Genomic DNA, 21,931 nt, shown 5'->3' with positions numbered 1-21,931 from the left:
TTCCATAGATACGACCCTCTCTGTTCATTCCTAATGGAATCTGTGCAGGTACAGGTGATTCCCATAGGAATAAATGGAGAACAATTCCAAGTGTTCGAGTAACAATATTGAAATCCAAAGAGTGCCCACATAAATCTCATCTCCATTTAATAACATATGGCAAAACATAAGTCTCCGTTGCAGTCAACCCAGGTAAACCAAGGTAAATCTACATGTATATTTTCATTGCTGAATACTTACAATTGCATGGCCAATTTATTTTTTTTTATTTTTTTTTTTACTTATTTACTAATTTCCTAAAATTTTTGCAGAATTCTATCATATATTTCGGCAGACAAAGGAAAGACAAAAGCCTTAGTGAAAGTCTGTGCCAGTATGTAGGGCAGGAGTGGCCATGTTCCTCGGATCCGGCAGGTCTGATGTTTCTAAGCACATAAGCCGGGCACACAGATCCCAGATTTACAGCCGTGTTTACTGCCAGTCAGATGATGAGTGTACACAAAGCATTACAAGATGTACATGTGACCTTCAGCCTTGTCCCCGGCTGCCCTGCTCATGACTCATTTATGATCTATATCATATGAACTATAAAATAGAACTCGTATAAGATAAGCGCTTGATATGGCATGTGGGATAAATACACCCCCATGTTATCTGCGTGAGAAAGATGGAGACCAGGATAAAAAGGCAAAAATACAAGGGGTGTGTAGGGTCAATCATTCACCAAGGAAGATAGTTGACAATGTGAGAGAGGACCCTGTAGGAAACCATGACACATAAATGATAACAATAAATGGGAGGATCTCCCATTACAGCAACTCTAAATATAAATGAAGGGGAAGTATTGCCTTAATGAAGGCTGAAGGGCCCCTGATTGGCAGCCATTAAAATTGATGGGATGTTTTGTTCACTCAGCCAAGTGTTGACTCTTGTACCCAACAACTTCAAGCATTGGAGTTGCTTTGTTTTCTCTCAACAAGAAGAACCACATAAATATATATATATATATATATATATATATATATAAATATATATTGATCTCAGAATTCGTAATTAACCCATAAAATGTCCCTTGAACTGAGCTGGCTGATGTGAAAGATCCCGCCGCGTCCCAGCTACGTTCCTCCGGCGATGGCTGACAGTCAGTAGGCACGGTGCCAGTACAAGCTGTTAGCTGACTCTGTTTCTAGCCATATTACAATATAATTTATTGGCTGTTTGCTGGGAGATATTAAAATGGAGCTGAGCGGGAAAGTCTTATTTGTAGTGTAAACAAAGGGAAGACAAAAGGAGCGACGGGGAGGAGATGTACCATATACTGTACATATAGTGAGTGGCCGGGGAAATGCAGTGCTGGGAACTCACCTTCTCCTCTGTACACACACATATATATATATAATATATATATATATATATATATCTATATATATATATATATATATATATATATATATATATATATATATATATATATTACACTGTGCTGGAGGGGCACTGAGGGATCCCCATTTCTGCCAAATTCATGTAAGATAATAAAGATAAATCTACCATCAATTGAACTCTGAATATGGGCACTGCTGGTTGGAAACACCTGGCCTGTTCTCCCTCTAGTTTCCTCCAGGGTCTCCAGTTTCAGTGGGAAGTTATCTGGTGCCTGATACAACTCACCCCTTTGTGATTGATTGAGTGTGTGTGTGAGTGAGTCACTCCCTTAAGTGCTGAAAATAAACTGCAAGCTCCTCTGGGGCATGGACTGCTGTTAACAACTGAACAATCTATGTAGAGCTGTGGGGAGAGTGCTGGTGCTCTACAACAAAGCATAATAATAGAATTGTAGGGGTTTTGCAGAAAAATGTTGGTGGGGTTTCAAACAGCAGAAACTTCCCGAATTCTACAGTACGGCATAGCAGGTATAGTTGGCCCAGATGTGCAAGATGATGACTGTATTGCAAGATGGAGACAGGGTATAATGGTGGTAGTAGGCCAAATGATGAAAGTGGTGTAAATAGTAGGACAGGATGAAGACAGTAGGACAAGATGGAGACAGTAGGACAGGATGAAGACAGTAGGACAAGATGGAGACAGTAGGACAAGATGGAGACAGTAGGGCAAGATGGATAAAGTAGGGCAAGATGGAGACAGTAGAACAAGATGGAGACTGTAGGGTAAAATGAAGACAGTAGGACAAAATGGAAACAGTAGAACAAGATGCAGAGAGTATAGCAAGATGGTGATAGTGGGGTAAAATATAAAAAGTAGAGCAAGATGATGACAATAGATCAAGACTGAGACAACAGGGCAAAAGCTAGACTGCATTGTATAATGAAGACAGTAGGGCAAGACCTATCAACCTTAGGTTATGGTTGAATTTGAAAGATGTCGATTACAACAGCTGGAGGCCACAGTCTGACCAGTCGCGCTGCATATAAATAATAAGTCAACAACATCTGTTGTGTCCCAGCTGCAGCCCTGGTGCCAGACAATCGGGTTATACTGATATACATGGCACCTGCGGACTTATCACGGGGCAAGTTGTGTTTCCTCCCCGTGTTATACTTGGCCTAAATACTAGAGTCTTACTCTTATCCCAACCTCCTTTAACATTATTATACACAGCAACTTATGCTTCAGTCTAGAGAGAGGCAGAACGGATCAGAAAATCATTTTCTAAAAGAACATACCAAAAAAATTTTTAAAAGTGAAGACCAACTGCAAGGTTGCTTAGACTAGATCTATTTGCAATATAGTGAAAATGGTTTTGAAGATGTAGTTTAGATGAAGCAAAACCAAGGCAATTCCATCAATTCCAGAGCCTTTCTTTCAGGTGTCACGCTGCACCCAAACATTCTCATTTTGGGCAATTTCCTCGCTCAGCTGCACTGACACAAATGTCACATCTCCCAGGCTCTTGACATGGAAAGAAACAAGAGAATCCTGTGCTTTTTGTCTCTTGTTTTCAGATGAGGGGGATAGTGTCACCTTGTTCTTGCGAGGCAGGTCAGGGGGGATGAATCTCTGCACTTTGCAATGACCCGGCCAATCTGTTCTCTTACAGCACAGAAACGAATGGAAATGAGACGGAATCAGAGACAAGAGTGGGTTTGATGTTACAGGAGCAAACAGCAAATTCCATTTGTTCCTTATTCTGAGCACAGATACAAAGTCTTATTTTATCTCTTCTCTGAAACAAATCTCTCATTAAGTGACTGCCCCCGGGAGGGGAGATGTGACAGCCCCACGCCTCTGCACCAATCATAACTGCCCTCCCTACCTTTATCCCCAGTAATGAAAGGGTCACTAAAACTTATTTTTTTCTCTAAATTATTGTGATTTTGTATCATTTCCATCATGAGACTCACCTTTCAGTTTCACCCTCCCCTCAGCAACAGCCAAAATGTCCTTCTCGTTGCATTGTATCCCATTATAATGAATTCAGCGGAGGGGGCTGGCAGCCCTTACAGGTGTCTATTCATCCAAAAAGTGTTTTAAATAAATTTAAATAAATTTATATATAAATTTAAATAGATAAAGCACAAAAATTCAGAGAACCGATATGTGGAGAAGGAGCAGACCTACCTACCTGCAATGGAGGATTATGGAGGAAAACTAATTCACGACATTAAGGTTTTTTTTATTTCATAGCACCAGGGAGATGGTACCTACCAGTCTGTATAGATGGGGACCCTACACCTACCGCCCCCTGGGTGCCATTATGGGCCTGATTAACCGGTGTGGCGTGTGTCATGTACAGTTGGACAGGGCGCCATATTGTAAGAGGCAGCGGTCTGACCATATTCAAAATAGTGATTTGGGTGAAATTCCCAGACTCTGACTTCAGTCACTGAAACAAAGTCAACAAAGTCAAAGTGTCCCCGTTGGGCTGAACCAGAAGAACATGCCGTACAGAACCTGATCTGGAATAAGGAGATGAGATGAGTACAATGGGACAGACTGTGCAGCCAAGTGAGTCTGTCATTGTGGGAGGGTGAATTGAAGCATCTGGCACACTGAGCCTCTGACACCTGCGCATTGTGTGAGTGCACCATTTGAACAGTCGTTCAAAGCTTACACAAGATGTCTCAGGTCTAGTAACCAATAGCAACTAGAAAGCTAGTTGCACAGTTAGCATAAGAAGAGAAAGTATCTGATTGGATGCAATCTGTACCCACAAGGCCTTGCTCTCGGATCTCAGTGTGGCACCTAGGCCACAAGCTGATCCATTTGACATTTATTTGTACTGGCGGGGCCATCCGTGTGCCCAGTTGTTTGGCTCCTGCGCCCAGCGGCACAAGTAGAGTACATAGAGCTTACATATGGCACAACAGCGAGTGATGTAATAGTGACCTCATGGCGCTCTCTTTCCAACATATGTTTGCACCCCCAGCAGCAGCAGCGCCAATATAATAATGACGGATTGTTCCTATTATTTTTGATTTGCTCATTCTCAGAGTAATAACAATTATTTCTCTCTCTCTTAAATCATTTATTTCACTCTGTTCTGGGAGTTCAGCAGGGAGCCAAAAACCATCCAAATCGAGTCGGGCTCATATCACACATCCCTAATATTTCAGAATGGAAAGAGCGAGGGCCAAGGTGCAAAGTGCAAAAAGTATATGTTTACACCCCCCCCCCCAGTTGCACCTGGTGCCCTTAAACCCAACTCCCAGAGGGGCACAGCAACAGCCATTTCTTTCTTTTAGGCGAGTGTTCTGTGAGGGCATAGGGCTTTCTCAATGGCAGGATTAATTCACATTTAATCATGGAAATGGCAACATCTGGTGACGTGTCTGCATTAAGCACATGATTCCCTGCCTGCAGTAAATGGGGCCATCAGAACTGCCACCCTAGGGAGACCCAGTTCAACCAATTCACCTTAACTGAGCATATTATTCATCACTTTATTCATTCATGCAGTGTTGGACTGGGACACCAGGGGCCCACCAAAAAACCTCACACCAGGGGCCCACTCTTAGTACTATTTTCTTCCTCTCCTCTCCTCACTCAACCTCTATTCTCCTAGTCTCTTTTCTTTACATACTATAATCTATGATTCCATCTATTTATCCATTTTGCTCTCATAAAAATAGGGAATGGCCATGAAATAGGCCAAAAGTTTAGCAGCATGAGGGCTCACTAATACCTGGGCCCACCGGGAGTTTTCCTGGTATACCGGTGGGCCAGTCCGACACTGCATTCATGGCTGCCTGAGATACTAGATGGGCAGTCAAATGGAAAACTGATCAGAGATTTAGGGGGTTGCACTAAAGGGTCACTAGTCCTGATATATATGATATAAATATGATATATATATATCATCATCATTTATTTATATGGCGCCGACAAGATACGCAGTGCTTTACCTTAGTTATAACAAACAGGGAATAAATGGTGGATAACAAACAAGGGTTACAGAGTACAATAGGATTAGAGGGCCCTACAAATTAGAGTTTACTAAGTAAAGGTTAGGATACAATTGAGCCATTAGGATTTTAGAAACAATTGTGTGATTTATGAAACAGCAATGATTGTTTAATTAAGGTAGATTGAATAAGCTTCTTTAAATAAATATATATATATATATATATTATATATATATATATATATATATATATACATATATATATATATATATATATATATTGCTCTGAAGAGGAGCAGTTTTAGGCAGGATTGGGGTTTGTAGGTATAGAGCAGTAAGATGAAGAGAGTAGGGTTAGATAGAGATAAAGGGGAGCATTAAACCATAGAACAAAATGGGTTTAACAAGATGGTACCAATAGTGCAAGATGTAGCAAGTGTGGTACAATGAAGTAGGACAAGATGGCACCAGTAGGGCAAGATCTAGTGAGTGTAGTATAATGGAGTAGGACAAGATGGCACCAGCAGGGAAAGATTTAGTGAGAATAGTATAATGGAGTAGGACAAGATGGCAACAGCAGGGCAATATCTAGTGAGTGTAGTATAATGGAGTAGGACAAGATGGCACCAGCAGGGCAAGATCTAGTGAGTGTAGTATAATGGAGTAGGACAAGATGGCACCAGCAGGGCAAGATCTAGTGAGTGTAGTATAATGGAGTAAGAGAAGATGGCACCAGCAGGGCAAGATCTAGTGAGTGTAGTATAATGGAGTAGGACAAGATGGCACCAGTAGTGCATAATGTAGCAAGTGTGGTACAATGGAGTAGGACAAGATCTAGTGAGTGTGGTACAAGGGAGACAGAGTAAGATGGCACCAGTAGGGCAAGCTGGCGACAGTTTTGCTTTACATCAATGTTGCACAATCCATGGCCTTTCAGTGGTCACTGAAACCCACAATATGCTTTTGTTATTTAAGATTGTAGGAAGAAATTTTACATTATTAAAGGGATCATGAAGACTATAAACAGGAAGGACAGCATTTGCGGGTGCTACACTTTAAGATAAGAACCCCTAAACTTGGTCAGGGAAGGGGTGTGTGGCTCAGCCAATATATCTGGACCAAAGTTTAAGTAAAAAGTGTTTACACAGGAGATTCAGCCATAAAACGTATGATAATAGTAATATATTCTGAGATATTTCTTATTATCCTTCAGAGTTGTATCAGCATGATTCTTCAGCCAATGAGATAATGAAGGAGTCGTCAATATTTACCAATAGGCTTCTGTGCTATACTTCATTTCAGCCACTAGACTTTCTTCTTATTATGTTCAACATAATATGGGTAAACGCTATAGTTACTTAATAAGTTGTTCTGCAGCAGCTGTATGCCTCATGGTCCTTCCCCAGCCCAGAAACTCCCCCTGACAATGAGCGGATGTGTATAAGCTTTTAAGAGTTCAGCGGACTGGCCGTTCTGTAATTCACATTGACATTTGAAGCACTATACACCAGCACAGCAATGAAAGAGAAGCCTTCAATTGGCTTATGGATTTTTATAATTATAATGTACCCAAGAGAACACTTGAACAGGCCTTGCTCTACATTTCTTCTGGCACATACATTAAGCCAGGGATTGAAGGTTTTGTTTTGTTTAAAAAACACTGCACTCAAACAAATCCAATAAAATGGAAACCAAAAGCCTAGCCTAAAAATGTTTCATGAGGATAAAAATAAAGCTCTCGTGCTATGTAAGGAATGGGCCCCCAAGTCCTGATTGTACTGATGCAGCCTGAACTTAAAGCATTATCATTCCTGAAGAGTCTGAGCATTTCCATCAATGCTGCCATTTATTTCTACATAATGTTATATAGATCTACTATATCATGCTGGAATATCTTAAAACCTATGTTTACAAGACTATTACAAGATTTAAAAAATAGGGTATGGATTTGGGCACATGCACACCTGCCCAGGTCTACCTCTAATAACACCGACATTCCAGTTGGCAGGTATGCTAGACACCTGTGTGCAGGGTAGACAACAGGACAGTTGGGAGATATGGTAGACACTATGCATTGAGTATAGAAGGGATGTCACTTCATGAAGCCATTCTTGAACTAGATCCAAGCTGTTCATCCAAGAACCACATCCATTTCATTATGTATTTACATAGGCATCTACTTGAAAGCTCTCCATTGGATATCTGGCTGATGCCTAGTCAAAGATCTGTAGTATACAGCCAATATGGCCTAGAAGAACCAAACTTGCAGCTAACAGCAACCTGGTCTTAAACTAGATCCCAGCACTTCATCTAAAAATCCTGCAGATGTTAACCTGTCCTGATGGGCTTTCATAGGAATCAATGTTCAAGCTCTCCAATAGATATCTGTCTGTCACCTAGTCAAATATCTGTAGGACACAACGGATTTGGCCTAGAGGAACCAAACTGGCAGCTAACAGCAACCTGTTCTTGAACTAGGTCCCAGAACTTCACCCCAGAAGTCCAGCATATGTGGACCTCTCCCGATGGGCTTTCATAGGAATCTATGTCAAAGCTCTGGCTGACACCTAGTGAAATATCTGTAGGACACGCCTGATTAGGCCTAGAGGAGCCAAACTGGCAGCTAATAGCACACTGTTCTTGAACTAATTCTCAGCACTTCACCCCAGAAATCTTGCATATATAGACCTCTCCTGATGGGCTTTCAAAGTAATCTATGTCAAATCTCTCCAAAAGATATCTGTCTGACGCCTAGTCATATATCTGTAGGACACATCCAAACTGGCAGCTAACGGCTGGAACCAAACTGGCAGCTAACGGCTATGGGGTATATTTATCAAAAAGTGAAGTTAGAGATCGCCACAGTTCTCTAGAGTGAAATTGTGCCACTCTCCATTCATTTCTATGGGATTTTGAAAGGCGTATTTATCAAAGGATGAACTTTCACTTCGCTTTTTGATAAATATACCCCAATGTGTTCTTGAACTAGATTCCGCCACTTTACCACAGAAGTCCTGTATATGCGGACCTTTCCTGCCAGGCTTCCATTGGAATCTATGTCACTGCTCTCGAATGGATATCTAGCTGGAGCCACAAATCTCTAGTATAACCCCAGATTCTGCCACAAGGTGCCAAACTAACAGCTAATAACAACCCATTCTTGAACTAGATCCCAGGTATTCATTAGATGAGCCTTGAAAGATCTTGCTTAATGACAGCCACTGATTCCCAAGTAAATATAGTATTCTTGTACCCCATAAAGGTTGGCAACCTTGAACCATCAGCCGTGAATAATAAGAAGGGGGTCTTTTTTCAGAGAAAGGACCTAGCGTAGAGAGAAAAAGGAAAGAGAAGGTATCCAACCATCACAGAGCTCTTACAGAGGCCAGGAGAAGCCGACAACATGCCATGTCAGAATTCTATACAATTAGCCCCATCACTGGCGCAGAGATACACAATGTACAGTAGATCCAAACAAGCAGCAGGCACCGCACAAAGCAGAACAACAAGCACCACTTTTTTCTTTTCTTTTGTAGAAAGAGTAATAAAATACTGTACAAATTGCAGGAATGTCGATTTGCTCATGTACCAACACAAGGTCATTCTTCCCTCACCTCTGTCCAATTACTAAATTCTTTGTTTCATGCACACTAATAACAATGATGTGTAGAACAATGATAAGGTCGCGGTTACTTACCAGACGGCAAAGCAGCTTTATCTTTGTGTTTTATTAAGGTGCAGTGATTTCAGCATGGAAGTGGGACTCCAGGCAGTCTGAAAAGAAACAGGTTAAAATATCTTTCAGTTATAATTGGGATTTCAGATTTAATTAAAAATTAAACTTTCATAATGTTTCACCATCCAAAAGCATTGCTCTATCAGTCAAGCGTGACTTTTTTTAGTGACAAAAAAAAAAAATAAGCTCTTTGTAGAATATATTTTATAATGAAAGAAGTGGGAGGTGGCCGAGATGTTACAAAAGGACAAAACGTAGACGGTTCAGAAATTTGGGAAACAAAGAAAAAAATGAAGCTCACATATTTCTCAGTATTTTTGTAGAACAAATGTGGAGATGTTTATGGGAGTTATAAAGCCAAGATTGATTTGTAAATAGCTTGGAACAAAAAGACGGCACTATTAGCAAATATATAGGTGTGGCGAGATAGGAAGGTACAGTAGGTGGGTATGTAAGTAGGTAACCAGACTGATATCTTTTCATTTTGGATGTATTTTTTTGTTTTGTTGGGAGACAAAACAATATTCTGCAGTTCCATTTTAACACTGTTATTTTGCTTCTCAAGATTCGGGGGGAACAAAGCAGGTGACCAGAAATATTATTTTGATCATTCTACCTCCGATGATAAAATGCACACACCCCAAATTCTAGATTTGGGGGGAACAAAGGGGGTGACCAGAATTCTTATTTTGATCATTCCACCTCTGATGATAAAATGGACTTGGGGTCAGATCGGCACGTTTGGAAAGCATGAATGCCCTTGGACCTTGTGCTACACAAATGGACTCCATGCATGACTAGAATTATCACTGGTGAGCTAATGAAAACTGTAGACCTTGGAAGAGCAGGGGCTTACTGAAATATGGGTAAGATTTAAAACACCATTAAAGCAATAAAATAAAGTTCATTTCCAAGTCTGGGACTGGGTCTACTAAGGTTTGGGTTCAGCTGGAGAACCTCTTGTCCTTAAGCAGGCCAATCCCAGTCTGGTAGGAATGTTGCCTTTTGACTTGGGACCAGCCAATAAACCTTGAAAAAAGCCGTTTAGACGCTTATTGAGCATTTAGAACACCGTAATGAGAATTGCTTCCTTTGAATCCTATCATGATGTTCCTTGGGACGGGCCAAAGACAATGTCTGGACAATGGAGAGAATTTACAGTGTTGAGCCACTCAAAATAAACACAACTATTGGAGAAGATGTCTGCAAGGTGGTGCCAATGTGGGCAAAGAAAACCAACCACCAACAACGAGAGTAATGCAAACAATTATGTGCCTGTTGTTTTTGAGATTCTTCTCCAAGTGAAGCGCCTGACAGTGGCCGATTGGCCCTCAGTGGCTGTGAGACTACAGTAATTCTGCTGAGTTTGTACAACTGCAACATTACTCAGTGTATTCACATAAAAACAGCCGTGCATATTATACATAATGTGCAATAACCGTGCCCATAAACAGCATGTGCAAGTGCTAATCACACTAATAAGCTCTGTATCCCCGCAGAAAAAAAATTCCACTTTCACAAAGAATTCAATGAGAATTAGCATAATCTTTATATCCATTTTGAATAGTCTTACAATTAATTGCTGAAACAATATTTTACTTGTAATTTAATTGTGTGTATGTGCCACACAGCCCTTACTGTGGTGTTTGCTTCCTTGTACATTTCAATTTATATTTTAGAATCTGCGTTACTGGCTTGGGAACAACCTTATTTGCTATACAACTAATGCCTTCTAGGGATAAAGCTATACAATTATTCCATGTATACATTGCACTGCCATTAGCACAACTGCCTGGCTTAGGGAGTCTGGGACCTCAAAAACAAGTATTCCCTAACACACCATTTTCTGGCACAAATTCATGTAAAAATGCAGTTTGATGCCCCAAAACGTTTGTCTGATAACCAAAACTTTTTTTAAAGATGGCATGGCAGGTTGGGTGAAGGTTGTCTAGGGTCTTGGGCAATAAAGACAATCTCTTGTAAAGAAGCCCTGTGGACAACATTTTAGCTTAATGTTCACCTTTGGGTCCAAAATGTCTGAGTTGCCTTAGCTTCTGACCAGGTTACCTTTCCAATAATGCATTGCCATAACAGCCATCCTGGTATTGTATCCAGGAGACCTCCAGGGAGGTTCAGCCTCATAAAGTAAGACCATGTGTCCTAGAAGAAACTTCCAAACTAAAGTATCATTGGATGGATGTTGTAAGTGCTATTTTTCAACAAAGAACCCAGGGGCATGTCTAGAACACCAAGTATTTTTTTTAAAAAAGCGACGGGGGGATACATTTAGAATTCCAGAAAATGGATGACAAACAATAATAAGAGCCTCGGTGGCCAGTTATTTGACCCTGTAGCATGGTGGTATGAATCCATTCAGTTTTACTGAATTCGAGATCATATTTGTCAGGCTGAAATGTTCCTGCCTCTCTCAGCTCAGACTGGTGTCGTATCTCATGGCTCAAATTCTCCCCCATCAGAACATCATAGAACCATTAGGAATAAGAATCCCATTACGTCAACTTCGGCAAGATTCTATCTCAAAGACCCCGCCATGGTTGGAAAGTATTCTGGTTTTGCAATAAAAAGAAATGTATCCCCTGAACATCACTTCTACTGACTGCCACCCAATTCAATACATATTTAAAGTGGCAGTTTCAACTTTTTTTTTCCAACACTAGCAAAATAAATTTATTCTATATACACTTTCCGCTTGTTCTGCACTAAAATGTTACTTTTACACTTACTACCTCCCCTGTTATTAGCTGAGTTTAGAAATAAAATAAACAACCTCCTGCCTTCACTCCTTTGCTGTGTCTGTTTCGGCTTATAGATAAGCAGGCCATCATGACAGGGGTTTGTCAGAACTCCTGGCAGTCCCTACTGATTCTTTGATGGGTTTCAAAATTGGTTGCATACCTACCTAGCACATATATTCAGATAATTATGATTGGCTAAACTGCACTAACTGTCATCTTATCTTAGGGATGCACCGAATCCACTTTTTTGGATTCGGCCGAACCCCCGAATCCTTCGTGAAAGATTCTGCCGAATACCGAACCGAATCCGAACCCTAATTTGCATATGCAAATTAGGGGTGGGAAAGGGAAAACATTTTTTACTTCCTTGTTTTCTGACAAAAAGTCATGCAATTTCCCTCCCGCCCCTAATTTGCATATGCAAATTAGGATTCGGATTCGGTTCGGCTGGGCAGAAGGATTCGGCCAAATCCGAATCCTGCTGAAAAAGGCCGAATCCTGGCCGAATCCCGAACCGAATCCTGGATTCGGTGCATCCCCATTTTATCTGCACGAGCTGACATTTTGGGACCAAAAAAAAAAAATAAGCAAAAACACAAATTAAGCTTAAATGCTTTTTGACCTTGTCGGTGTTGTCTATAAACACCAGGCGTGGTATCAAAGAGAAAGCTGTAACCTATGGAACCGAGAGCCGGGTAGTGGACAGGCAGCATCTATTGTAAACAGTTCATCACACAGTAAAGGGGACACATTGCTACAAGGAAAATCCAAAGATATCCCTCCACCACTGGTCGGAGTATTTACCAACATCTCTCTATACTTCTGCATTAACTGCCTGATTAAATGCAGGTGGAGTTAAATTTAGAATATGAAAAAAAATACAGATTTTATCGTCTATAAATCAACAAGTCCAGCTAGTTCCTTATAAGGTAATGTGTAAAGCACGAGGTAAAAAATATGATCAGATTACAAATCCATTGCACAGGAAAGTATTCCAGCGACGGGGAGGACAACAATGTCCTAAGCATTCAATAACGTATAAATGAATCTTGAGGGATTAAGGGTTGTGTTGTTGATGGAGTTCCAGTTCTTATATTCAATGAAATATAACCCTTCCCAACCTATCTGAGTTTGGGTTAATTCAGTTGTTTTTTAGACTTTTAAGGTAAGGAAGCAAATAAGTGTTCACCCCTAATCTCCCATTAAGGGGGCATGTAATAAAAGGCATTATGTTTGCCCAGGAGCAGTAACCCATAGCAACCAATCAGCAGTTAGGATTTACTGGTCACCTGTTTAAAAGCAAACATCTTATTGGTTGCTATGGGTTACTGCTTCTGGGCAAACTTAGTGCCTTTTATTACATATGGGGGTAAGTTACTGGTTTAATTGTCTTGTGGACAAGACAATGATTACAGTAGACTTCAAGCCTCTCTTACAAGCATCTCTTTATGGCCACAGCCCTCCATTTTTCTGTTCTTGTTTATGCAGAATATTATCCTGAATACTAAGTTACCCCTAGATTCACTGTGACCAAAAGACAATATGGCTCATTTCTAAATGGATTCGGGGTATGGCACAAAGCACCACAATGCACCTTACTTCTGTCTTCAGTCAAGCCCAATCTTTGTACCTCTGGTAAGAGGCACTCAAGGTTGCCATGGGACACCCCTATCAAAAGGCACAACTAGGAGAGCTTAAAGCCACAGGGCTCATTATTTTATTCCCTACATCTCAGAGAAACTTCATTATTAGTTTAACTGGGCCCTTAGGAATGATGGTCTTCTCTAATTTACAGAGACCCTGTGGAAGCAGTATGTAGGAGAGAAACTGGTGCCATCTACTGTAGAAGTCTTGTACAAGGTTGGGCCTCCAGTGCCTGTCAAGTCCCCATCAGGAGCCATACATATTTAGGGAATGACCTACTGTATCCTTGGTTGTCCAATGGAAGCAATCAGGACAAAGTAATTCTCGAAGATACTTTTAAAGCTAAACCTGGTGTAGGGTTTGTATTCAACATCACGTTTGGTTGCTCATCCAAAGCCATTCAGTGTTCATTGAAGGGCATAAGACGTTGCATTTTCCCATCACTAAGATATATTTACACTTCTCTTACATAGTGGACCATGGAAAAAATGGCAAATATTTAATAAGTAATGATGAACATTTACAGTATATCATAAACTGCTTCTCAGGACATTTTCTGGGTGCAAGAGTTGGTACTGTAGTTCAAGTGGAGGGCATTGGCTGGTGCTTCCATTACATTGGCAGACACACGTGTTAGCAGGTGCAAATGGCCTACAAATGAACTTGGCCTCAAAGCTCAATGGCCTAACTGAAGGTAGTTCATGATGGATATTCAATCCATGATGTCTATCATTAGCAATGTAATCCCACCGAGTGACAGGGATGAATCAGCTATACCCATTTAGCAGGTAGGTGTGGCTATTCAATATTTTGGGATGACCCCCCACCCTGCAGTTCTAACACAGCCCTTACCTTCCAGCAGTGGTAGAGTAAAAGTTTCCAGGCAGCAGATACTGAGAAGAGCGGATCAGGGACTGTTTTTTCTCTAACGTTAACCTCCTATACTGCCTTGTAATAATAAAATCATTGTGGGTATGTTACACTTTGATCCATCACGCTTTCCAAACAAGTTACACCTTTCAGCCTGTTTCATTTTGTACATTGTGTATGCACAACACAGACTATGATATTAATTATGCATCTGTATTACAGAGCTGACAAAGCTCACATTGTTCTCCATTGTGTTCCATGTGAACCAGTTTATGACCTCTCTCTCTTTTCTCATGTTGTTACAACATTGCTGATATTATTTTTTGCATGACCACCACTGGCTCCGTAACACAGGGGATGCTTTATTCTCAGGCTCCCTCGCATGTATTTGCTTCCCGTGGAAGAAAAAAAAAGCTTGTTTCGTTAAAGGAAGATATTTTTAATAATAACAACTCAACAGGTAGGCTGTTGTTGAAAAAATATACATATGAATGTATGCGGTCTCTAGTAGAAAATATCCGCTTGGAAAGAGACACCTATGAGTCTTCTGAGACACAAGTGCAACAAACATTCATCTGAGAAGTTTCAACAGTGCAAATGTATTTTGCATTAGAATTCAGATGGTTTATTTTAACGTGCACCATCCTGAAAATTGATCCAGAAACACAGCACTGAGAATATCTCCAAGCCATTGCCTAGGGAGTCTTCCCTATGCAGATGTGGAGCCTACAACCATATTAATGGTGTACATGGTGGGGGACAAAGTACACAAAAGGGGTGGGGAAAGAGAGTTGGCTATACATCTACAGAGTCTGTGGTTTAAGGCAGGAGCCTCCCCCCTCCATAAATGAGAATTGGCCCATAAGGAGGTGCTCTAGGAGAACCGGGCTTTTAAGATACTCAACAGCAGAAGCTCCATGAATAAGCGGCAGAGGTGTAAGTATGACACGAATATCCACCAGTCAAGGGTCTTTAGTGTTTAGGGCCATGGCTGACAGGTAGCTGTATCACCCATGATAAAAATGCACGACTGCAGTCGACAGATCTCCTGAAAATGCTTCTCCATCTGCAATAATTGAAATGGTGATGGTAAAACCTACAAGTCCCGCATAATGTGGTTTTACCACTGGCGATTTGTAGAAGCAAAGTCGGGAGATTTCTTGCCCGTAGTTGTGCATTGTTATTTGGGGTGAAAATCCCCTTGTTAGCCATTAGCCTTAGACTGAAGGTATAATTTTTTCCCTAATAATAACATTGGCATCAATAATTATGTCTACATTCCAGTAAAATACTAGTTAGGTGCCGACACTAAAGGTGGGTTGAGTTGATGCCCAATGATGCTATTTGCTCCATACCCCACATTCTGAGGGAGTGTATGGAGCAAATACCATCAGCAGTTTATGTTTGCCACCCTAGTAGCCTCAAGCCTCCAATACATGTGAGGGCCAATCTTTAGGATACAGAGAAGAACTTTTACTGAAGTTCAACGAGACATCTTTGTAAGCCAAAATAGGAATGCAGTTACAACGTCCTTGCAGTAGAGGCAGCCGAACTAAGGGTCGGGCCAAACCGACCTGGCACCCTAGGCAACCCGGCTGGCCACCACACCCACACTACTCACATGAGAACGCATGCACTGTGCAGAGGAGAGGACAGTGAGGGAAGGGAGAGGGACATAGGGGATGGCTGAGAGGAGCACAAATGGACTAGGAGTAGGCAGAAGACACTTTAGCAGCCCAGCACCCTCCTATCAATGCTCCCTAGGCAGGTGCCTCTTCTTCCTACCCCTAGTTCCAGCCTTACCTGAACCTTTTCAGAACCAGGCAGGTGGTATGAGTCAACAGATGAGGACTTTCTTATGGGAATTGACTCATGGTTTCCACCTGACCGTGGGACTGTTCAGGCAGCTCCAGATGCCATGGAGACCCCTGTATGGAACAAATATGTATACAGTGAATAGCTTTGCTGTTAATTGCTATTAATTAGTAAGAACCTCTATGCAAGAGAAAGACAAGCATTGTGTCTCCATTCACACACACACCTATTCACAATCACTCAGGTGTAGTACTTTATATACACAGTGTCTGTTCCTCTTCCCTTTCAATTTGTTCAGTTTTATAAAAGCTGTGGTTGCTATTTCGGGGGCACGGTTATACCCAGGTGCTGCCTGGCTCAGCATTGTTACAATGTGGTTTTATTACAGGTTCAATGGTTGCTGCTATAGGGCAGTAATTATACGCGGTGACACAACTTTCTGCTATAATTAGAAGACTGCTGAGCGTGAAAGGCTCCTGGAGTTGTTTAGCTTTTCTATACATAATTGAGAGTTTAAGTTCCCATACAGAAGTGCATTATACCTTGCCCACCCCCTTCCTTATCACAGCATTCAATCGCCGAGGCCACAGTCGCTGTAATAAGCGCAAGAGCTGATAATTGCACCGGAGAAAAGGGAACCTGCCATTAGAAGTCTGCCGGGTTTGGCGATGAAAGGGAAAGTCATGCCTCACCTTTCCTACACGTTTTCTTTTCCTCTAACGGGTTATTTAGTCAGTTCCCTGCCAGTTCAAACACAGATGCACAACTATTCATTTACACAGAGCTGATCTTTGCTAGTACAGGTATGGGATTCCTTATCTGGAAACCTGGTATCCAGAAAGCTCTGAATTACAGAATGGGCGCCTCCCGTAGAGTGCATTTTATCCACAACCCACATTTTTCGAAACAATTTCCTTTTTCTCTGTAATAATAAAACAGTCGCTTGCACCTGATTCCAACTAAGATATAATAATCCTTATTGGAAGCAAAACCAACCTATTGGGTTTATTTAATGTTTCTATGATTTTCTAGTAGTACGAAGATCCAAATCACAGAAAGATCTGTTATGCGGAAAGCCCCAGGTCCCGAGCATTCTGGATAAAAGGTCCCATAACTGTATATACATGTATAATACCCATATTTTGTGTGTTTTTTAAAACAGTTTTTCATTTTTCAGAGCGTGCGGCACTATCACAGTGTGACAATTTAGCAAGTAATTAGGCAATGGCTGGGGTGTAGCTGCTGTAGGGATACTCGTTATGGACACAGACTATTAGATTGTATTATTATTATATTTCTAAGGATACAGCAGACCAGATTTTTTGGTTTTGTTTTCCTTGCTGTAATCCCTCGCCAGCTCAGAGGGGGTCTCGGCTGTAGCAGCCCCCAAGAGAGAATCCACAAGGAGGTTCATGGGCAGACAGACGGTGCATCAATACTTGTCAGCACTTGGATATTAGGGGAGACTGGCGAGGGCAGCGCTCAGCACTTTCTCTGTGATTTATGTGTCGGCTAAAATGAAACAAAGTCAAAAATAATGTTTCCCCGTCCCAATCCTGAGATCTCTGCTGCCCGTCATGCCGAGAGCCCTGGAAGTGATTAGACACAGGGATGGGAGAAGCAAAAACATGAGCCTCTAACTGGCGCCTTTCATGTTCTGTGCCTGTTGATCATGGCAGCGCTGGACACAAACACCACTTATGTACTAAGCTGTTCCTTAACTCAGCCGCTCCACACTCCCACTGTGTTAAGTAGGGATCCAGAAATACGTCTCTCGAGCACACGAGGCCATTATGTGAGGCTTTCATACGAGGCCTTTAATGCTAATGAAACGTTCTCAGTGTCGTGTTTATGTACAAATACTCGCTCCCGACTTCTGCTCAAAAACACCCGCCGCCTCGACTCGGCAAAGAAAATAGCAACGGGGTTTGGCAAAGGATTAGTAACTCTATCAGGGAAGGGGGGAATTAATCGGAACTGTATTGATTCATTTTGAAACAACCAGTCTCTGCACCATCAGCAACAAATGTGCCAGGGAGGTTTCATGGCTTCACAATTCACCTTGAAAAATATAACTCACTATTTTAAAGGATTCTGTGATGCATTTTATGGTGTAGTTTTATTTCTAAATTACTCTGCAAATAATTGGTGTGTAGGTGCATCTCAGGTCATTTTGCCTGTTCATGTGATTTCAGAAAGAGCCAGTGCTGCACTATGGAACTGCTTTCTGACAGGCTATTGTTTTTCCTACTGAAGGAGTCACAGTGGGACATGGATTTTTACTATTGAGTGCTGTTCTTATATCTACCAGGGAGCTGTTATCAGTGGCATAACTACCGAGGGAGCAGGGTGTGTGATTGGGCCAGGGCCCGCACCCCCTCAGGGCCCCCCGGCAGCTCGTGGGCCACAAATTCCAGGTGGTTCCGGGAGTATGGAGGGGGGCCCCGCCCCCTCTAGTTACGTTACTGGCTATTATCTGGTTACCTTCCCATTGTTCTGCTGATGGGCTGCTGGGGGGAGGGTGGCGATATCAGTCCAACTTGCAGTACAGAAGTAAAGAGTGAGGTTGAAGTCTATCAGAGTACAAGTCGCATGACTAGGGGCACCTGGGAAACTGACAATATGTCTAACCCCCATGTCAGATTTCATCCATTTGCCCTTTTGAAAAATAGATTTCAGTGCAGGAGTCTGCTGGAGCAGCACTACTAACTAATTTTTTCCCATGACAGTATCCTTTTTACTGCTGGGAAAAAGCTAAGCTTAGGGGTCGGTGAAAATCATCAAACAGAAAGCAAGGTCACAGAAGTTGATGCCACAGGACTGATTATGAATTAGTTTAATGCAGACTGTATTGGTTTCTATGCTGCCATGTAATGTGACTGTATATTGTGAGTGGGTCCCTTAGCGCAAATAACTGACAGCATGGGAATCAGAATGAAAGAAGATGGGGAGCTACTGGGGCATGTTCCATGGTACCGATCTTCCCTGCAGAAGATGAAGGGCTGTGAAGTTCATGGGCTGCTCAAGGTATTTCTTGAGTAGTTCTTTGTTGATCTTTAGTTCTCCTTTAATGCAAACCTCCCTCAACAGATAGAGGTGTCAGCCTTCCTACATTGCTACGGGCACAATGTTCTGTAACTTTAAAGCGTAGCTGCATGGGCGGCTGCCATACTCGGGGTTCAAGCACCCTGCCTCCCAGTATTTGTGCCTCCCCAGTTATCCAGCCAAGTGAACGACCAGCCAAATGTGATCCACTATTAATCCTAAATGCTTTGAAAAAGAATAGTGCCCAATGTTCACGCTCTGTTTTATTCTCTCTTCCAAATAGAAATCTTTCACACGTCACTATATTTACTTTTCTCAGTCGCTTCTGCTTTGATTTTTATTTCAGCAAAGGCCAAACGCTTTATCACTGGCCTCACAAAGGGTCCTTTGGTTTCATCCTTTTTCTTTCTTAAGGCCATGCAATAAAGCTCCGAGCCGCTACCTATACTCCCAGCCCTCGGAGACCTGAAAAGGAATAGCACGGGGGACTGGATCCATAACAATCTATTCTAAATGTGTATTGTAGTAATGTTACATAGGAATAAATGAGACAAATTCCCCATCCCTAAATGGTCAAAGAGTGAGATACAGTTGCAGTATTGATATTACTGAACCATATGTAGAAACAATGCCAGCAATGAGCTCAGAGGCAGCTGTGTGCTGGGCACCGCTATGAGTTTACATCATGCCTGGAATGGGGGCTACAATGTGGGATGCGGGACTTCCTGTCCGATACGGGATGTATAGTGATCCAAAAAGCAAGTTCCTCTTGTTTGCCAAAGACTAGAAGGACCAGCCCTCGTTTACTCGCACTCAGTTGGTTAGGACACAGCAAAAGCATATTACTGACAAGTATTTCTTACTGGGAATTATATATACTTATATTCCATCTATTAATCTATCTATCTATCTATCTATCTATCTATCTATCTATCTATCTATCTACCTATCTATCATCTATCTATCTGTCTGTCTATCTATCATCATCATCTATCTATCTATCTATCTATCTATCTATCTATCTATCTATCTATCTATCTATCTATCTATCTATCTATCTGTCTGTCTATCATCTCTCTCTCTCTCTCTCTCTCTCTCTCTCTCTCTCTCTCTCTCTCTCTCTCTCTCTATATTGTATATTATTGTATATATCTATATAATTTATACACAAGATCCCATGCAATGTTTCTGCAGCAATTAAAACTGTACATTCTATCATCTCTCATATTCCATCTATTAATCTATCTATCTATCTATCTATCTATCTATCTATCTATCTATCTATCTGTCTGTCTGTCTGTCTGTCTGTCTGTCTGTCTGTCTGTCTGTCTGTCTGTCTGTCTGTCTGTCTGTCTGTCTGTCTATCATCTCTCTCTCTCTCTCTGTCTCTCTCTCTCTCTCTCTATATATATTGTATATTATTGTATATATCTATATAATTTATATACAAGATCCCATGCAATGTTTCTGCAGCAATTAAAACTGTACATTGAATTCTACAGAGCCACAAAAACGACTCTATTTTCCTGGGAACTAGGGTTAAATTAAAATACAATTTGGTCCTTGTCATGGTTCTGATCGTGTGGCCCAACTGATAGGAAGAATAAGGGACAAAAAAAATAAAGTAGTGCTTATGCTGAGAATGTAGCAAAATGATAACACTAGGGCAAGATAAAGACAGTAGGGCAAGATGTCGGAAATAGGGCAAAGACTACGGGGGAAGAAGGAGACAGTAGATAATTAGGTGACAGCAGTATAAAATGAAAATAGCAGAGCAAGATGGAGACAGTAAGGCAAAAAAAGATAGAGACAGTAGAGAATGATGTTGATTCTAGGGGGTATATTTAGCAAAGAGTGAAGTTAATAGTGAAGTTCCGCCACTAGAGTGAAATTACGCCACTCTCCATTCATTTCTATGGGATTTTTAAAGGCGTATTTATCAAAGGGTGAACTTTCACTTTCACCCATTGATAAATACGCCTTTCAAAATTCCAAAGAAATTAATTGAGAGCTGCGGAATTTCACTCTAGTGGCGGAACTTCACTCTTTGATAAATTTACCCCTAGGAGAAGATGGAGGACATGATAGGACATGATAAAGACAGTAAGGCAAGATGACTCTAAAAGAATATGAAAACATTATGAAAGGATGAAGACAGTATGGCAAGATGGAGACAATAGGGCAAGTTTCTTATTCCTGATGGTATGGTGTTCCTTTAAGAAGATTGCTCTGCGCAGCCAGTTATAAAGCAAAGTGCTCATTTAGGGTTATTTCCCCATAGGGAGAGTTGCAGTTATTGTGTTTAAATGTGTCTTTACATGAATCTTTAATTCATAAGTGCAGCGTCTCTAGGAGAATATGTAAAGATTGCATTGTAAACAAAGTGCCTACAGTAATGCAAATGAGCAACTGTCACTTCCAGCGGTCGTTACTACTATGCATGGAACTATCAATGTTTATCTTGCAGGATCCAGAGGAAACTTCACAGCTATCAGGCAGCTATAGATATCAGTAAATGAATACTTATTGGTGACTCCATATTATTTCCCAGTCATACAGGGCCTAGTGCAGGGGTCCCCAACCTTTTTTACCCCTGAGTCACATTAAAATGTAAAAAAAAGTTGGGGAGCCACACAAGCATGCAAAAAGTTCCAGGGGTGGCAATTATAGGCTGGGAATAACTATTGGCAGCCTCTATGTGAACTG

General features: G+C 41.4%; 1 protein-coding gene across 1 annotated transcript in view; it reads right to left on the bottom strand.

Annotated features, from left to right (window-relative positions):
• The window catches only part of zbtb20.S (zinc finger and BTB domain containing 20 S homeolog), a 423,947-nt gene that overhangs the window by 218,299 nt on the left and 183,717 nt on the right, over nucleotides 1-21,931 (bottom strand). The window contains exon 4 of the mRNA XM_041583507.1: nucleotides 9,057-9,133. The gene's annotated coding sequence lies outside the window, so the exon portion shown is untranslated. The remainder of the gene's footprint in view (nucleotides 1-9,056; nucleotides 9,134-21,931) is intronic.

The sequence above is a fragment of the Xenopus laevis genome, chromosome 2S (genome assembly GCF_017654675.1).
Source record: "Xenopus laevis strain J_2021 chromosome 2S, Xenopus_laevis_v10.1, whole genome shotgun sequence".
NCBI lineage: Eukaryota > Metazoa > Chordata > Amphibia > Anura > Pipidae > Xenopus > Xenopus laevis.
The sequence above is the reverse complement of the archived record's forward strand: the minus strand, read 5'-3'. Positions and strand labels throughout refer to the sequence as shown.